Genomic DNA, 5,170 nt, shown 5'->3' with positions numbered 1-5,170 from the left:
TTTAGTCGCTTGGGCATATGACTTGCTTAGATAGCAAGCCCCAAAATTATTTTATCATTTTCATGGTTTAGAGTTATGGTTTACCCTACCTCAGATATTAGACAAGGGACCTAGATGGGTTATCATATACTACCATGTGATCTAACCTACCTCAGATATTAGATAGGGGACCTAGATGGTTTATCACATGCCATGTTAATGAGTTAATGGCCATTAATATTGTAGTCCTATATGATATACGTTTTTATAGTCATATGTTTTTAGTGTATGCTTATGATTTATTATGTATGTTTTAGATAGTATTATGTTTTTGTAGAGTCCAAGAACTTTACTTAGCTAATTGTTTAGTAGTATTATAGTATGTTTAGTGTTATCATTGTTACTTTGGATTTTTGGTTCAGACCGGGAGTTATTTGGACACTCATAGTAGTACTTATAGATTTTCTAAGTTTAACCTATAGTTTAAGAATATTAAGTATAACCTAAGGTTTGATTAATGTGTCTGATATTAAGAATTATATTATTATATTATAAGGTTTAGACATCAACCAATAGGATTTTAAGCACATGTTTTGAATGGTAATTAAGGATTAAGTATTTTTGAGGATTAAATTAAATAAGGGTAAAAGTTTGAATGTATAGGGTCAGTCAGCAGCTTTGAGCACGTTGAGGGCTTAGTCAAGGCTGTTTACTCCATTCAAACTCAGCTAAAAATGTGTAAATTCGTGTTTAAATATTCAGCGTATGCCGATATATCGCAGCTATAGGGGGCGATATATCGCAGCACGTAGATACGGAAAACACGAATCGATGCACGGTCGCCTCGGGAACAAAGGTCCAGGCGATATATCGCCTATAGGGGGCGATATATCGCCTCCACCAGCATGAATTCAAATACTTTTGAATTCTTTTCCTTTCAGCCATTCAAACTCCTTCAACAGTCCAGCATCTTCTGAACGAGTCTTCAGCCTCTGCTGAACGATTATTCAAATGATTTTCACCTAAAAAGCCATTATTTTTATTCAAGTAAAATCAAGATATTTTCATTCCCAAACTCTATAAATAGGACCTAGTACCCAGCCATTATTCACCATTTGCTCTAAGTTCAGAGGCTGCTAGTGTTAAGTGAGTGTGAGAGTGTAAACACTTGGTTTGGGGAAAAACTATAAGCTTAAACATCATAAGCTTATCAAACACTTTGGGAAGTGAGTTCTATAGTATTTCGGTGAAGGTTAGATTGATCTTGCAATCTTTGAGGTAAACCCAAAACTCTAGTTCTTTTCTGTATTTTTATGTTATTTCCTTTCTCAAAACCTTCTACTCAGTCCCCTAACCTTATTCTTCTTTTGGTTAGGGAATCCAAGCTTTTAAGCATATAAGTCGGTAAGTATGTTTTCTATGGTTTAGTCGTTCCATCTCTTTCATTTCATCTCCTTTCTTTAGACTTACTCTTTCTTATGGTTTTAGGAGTGTTCCAACAATCCCAACTCAGTCCATAATCTCGGTAACTTTGGTAAGGAAATAGGCTAGAATCAACATGTTATGTGATTATGTTATCTATATGTTTTATGTTATTAAAAGTGTTATGATATATGTGTATGTTTGTAGGCTTGGGCATATGACCCATATGACTAACAAGACCCCAAATGGGTTATGGGCATATGACCTACTTAGCTAGTAGGACCCCACTAATCCCATGGGCATATGCTTGTTTAGTCTATGGGACCCCAAGTAATAATGGCCATTATAATAAGTGTATGTTATATGTATTATGTTAAGTCTTTATGTTTTCTTATGAAATTATGTATGTGACTTTGTGTTATATTTTCCTTACTGGGCATTAGGCTCACTCCTTTCTGTTTATGTGCAGGAAAATAAGTTTAGAGGCGGAAAGATTCGTGACGCTTGGAGAATGTGTATCGATGATGAATGGAGTCAAGGGGCCGAGCGTTATTCGATTCGAGGATATAGTCTCCTTTTATGTTTTTATGGTTTTTATGTGTATTTTCCGCATTATTATGTAATGTCTTTTATTTTAAATCATGTTTTGTTTTAAAAACAATGGGATCCCATAATCCTTCTTAGTATTCTGATTCTTTGTAAATAACTCTTATTTTTTCAAGTTACTCAATAAATTATGGTATTTTTGTAAAAATGTAAGTTTTATGTATAGTTTCGATAATGGTCCAATTAGTCTAGATTAGTGGGTCATTACAGTTGGTATCAGAGCAAAAAACGGTTCCTTCGCATGAAGTTCTCCTCGATACACATGCTCAAAGCTCCGAATCGGACCGCCAAGTAAGTGTTTAAGTTACAAGTTACAAGTTACTTTGTCTATGTGTATAGCTAACAACTTTAGTGTTTATGTTTCAGTTAAGAATGAATGGAGCTTTAACCTACCAAGATATCCGAGCCATTAAGGCCTTAAAAAGAATAAGGGAGCCAAGAAACACCGTAGGAGCCTTAGAAAGGATTACACGAAGGTTGCTTTTGTTTCACCAAGCAATAGGTGGCCTTCAAGAGGCTAAACAAATAATGCTAAGATCAACGGAACAATATGTATTAGTGATTAGGTTGTTTAAAGATTTCCATCCTGTAATAGCAGCCTTAGAAGAAATATGGGAAGAAATGAATGATGAGGATGAATCACCATTAGCAATGAGATACTATTTCCTCTTAGTTAGGTTCACCGCAAAATTTGAATTTCAATTCACCAAGGAGCAAAAGAATAGGATTCTCACAAACCTTCCTAGAGGGCATTTTGATGCTCATGATAATGATGACTATGAGGCTATAGATGATGATATGTTAGATGACGGATCGGATGTAGAAGATCCCGATTTTTAGATTAGTAGTTTTTATTTGTTTTATTTACTTTTATGTTATGATTGTAATAAGTGAAATTGTTTTCCAAATGAATAAACATGCTATTTGAATATCATGTGTGAGTTTGAATTTTTTTCACAATCATAATAAATACTAAATAAAATGAATAATGACTGAGTTCGGTGAGGGTGGATACGAATCAATGAACCTGGTTTCCTTGTTGAGAGTTAGGGGGCCTTAGTAGTGGGAACGATTTTACTGATCCCAGCCCTCCCTCAATATGGTTAACTTTGGAACAAAGATAAGTTTCGAGCCTGAGAATTAAGTCATATAGGATGATTAGAAACACACTTAGAAAATAAATATGACTTGTTTTTCTAAGTATAGAAACCCACTCTAATAATAAATAAAGACCTATATAATTTTTCATAAAAAGTCATAATAAATAGGTCCGAGATATGTTTGTTTTAGAATAAGTTTTTGCCTTAGAGCCTATTAGGAAAAGTTCTAACATGTTTCTTTCAACTGTTAGAACTCTGCTACGATGTCTCTCCGAAGATCTGCTCGCACCAACGGGAACGCCTCCAACGACGTTCCAGCGACCAATGCGGTCCCTACCGTTCGCCGAAGGAGAGTACGTGTTACTGCTCGCCGCAACGCACCGGCACAGCCAGCTGACAACACTGCAGAGATTGCCAGACTACGACAGCAAGTCGAGGAACTTCTGCAGCAACAACGCCAACAGGCTCAATCTCAGCCTCAGCCTCAGCCTCCGCCACAGCCGCAGCCGCAGCCGCAGCCACAGCCAATGGCCCCAGCACCCCAACAAATTGGTCCGTATGGGGGATGGCCTATGACGAACTACGCTCCTTATCCTGTTCAGCACATGGAGCCAGTGTATGAAAGGTTCCGCAAGCAGCACGCTCCGAACTTCGAAGGGACTACGGACCCCTTTGAAGCAGAAGAATGGCTAAGGAATGTGGAGCCAATCCTAGCCCACATGAACCTTAGTAATGCAGACCGCATATCCTGCGTCTCATCTTTGCTCAAGAAAGATGCCAGGATATGGTGGGACTTGGTCCAGCAATCCCACGATGCTGCCACCATGACGTGGACCCGATTTGTGGAGCTCTTCCACAAGAAGTACTAAAATTCAGCAGTGCTTGCTACGAGAGTTGAGGAGTTCACCAATCTGAAGCAAGGGAACTTAACAGTGGCGGAATATGCTCGTCAGTTCGATCGCTTAGCGAAGTTCGCAGCAGAGTTGGTTCCAACCGACTATCTAAGGGTGAACAAGTTTGTTAGAGGACTTCGCCCGAAGATCGAGATGGGGGTTAAACTAGCAAACCTGGGAAACACTTCATATGCCGACGTTCTTGAGACGGCAATTGAAGTAGAAAGGTTGCAAGCCAACGTGAGCAAAGAAGAAGCCAGCAAGCCGGAACCTAGGCAGCAGAGCCAACCTTAGGCCAGTCGGAACAACAATCAGTCCAGCAACAGTCAGTCCAACAACAACGGTAACGGACAGAAGAGAAGGCATCCTGACAACAAGCAAGCCGACAACAATAAAAGGGCACGACCAAGTAATGGGGGAAATAGGTCGGGCTACGTGGAATACCCGCCATGTGCCAAATGTCAGAAGAAGCACCCCGGAGAATGCCGTGCCAACACCAAGGAGTGTTTCAACTGTGGTCAAGAAGGGCATCGTAAAAGAGACTGTCCTCAGTAAAATCCGGAAGGAAAGAAGGACGAAAAGATGGTTCCTGCTCGGGTTTTTGCTTTAACCCAAGGAGAGGCGGATGCTAGCAACAAGGTGGTCATAGGTCAGGTTTCCATCCTCAATAAATTATGTCATGTATTATTTGATTCAGGAGCCACTCATTCGTATATTTCGTTAGGAATGATAGATAAACTAGACAAACCTAGTGAAAGATTTAGAACTAGGTTTGCAACCGAGTTGCCTTCGGGCAAAGTAGTTCTATCATCACGAATTGTACGAGGCGTACCAATCAAGATTGAGGACAAGGAACTAGAAGGAGACCTGATAGAGCTGGTGATCAAAGACTTCGACGTCATACTAGGCATGGATTGGCTAGCACGGCATGGCGCAACGATCGACTGCAGACGCAAGAAGGTGATGTTCGAGACTCCTGACGGCCAGAAACTGTGCTTCATGGGACAAGCTTCAGGACTACGCACACCGTTAGTATCATCTCTCAAAGCTCAGAGAATGATGGAGAAAGGATGTCAAGCATTCTTAGCCAACATCATGAATGTGGAGAAGGAGACATCACTCAAAGTTGGAGATGTTCGAGTCATACAAGAATTTCCAGAAGTATTTCCC

The sequence above is a fragment of the Humulus lupulus genome, chromosome 7 (genome assembly GCF_963169125.1).
Source record: "Humulus lupulus chromosome 7, drHumLupu1.1, whole genome shotgun sequence".
Taxonomy (NCBI): Eukaryota; Viridiplantae; Streptophyta; class Magnoliopsida; order Rosales; family Cannabaceae; genus Humulus; species Humulus lupulus.
Note: the sequence above shows the minus strand (reverse complement) of the source record.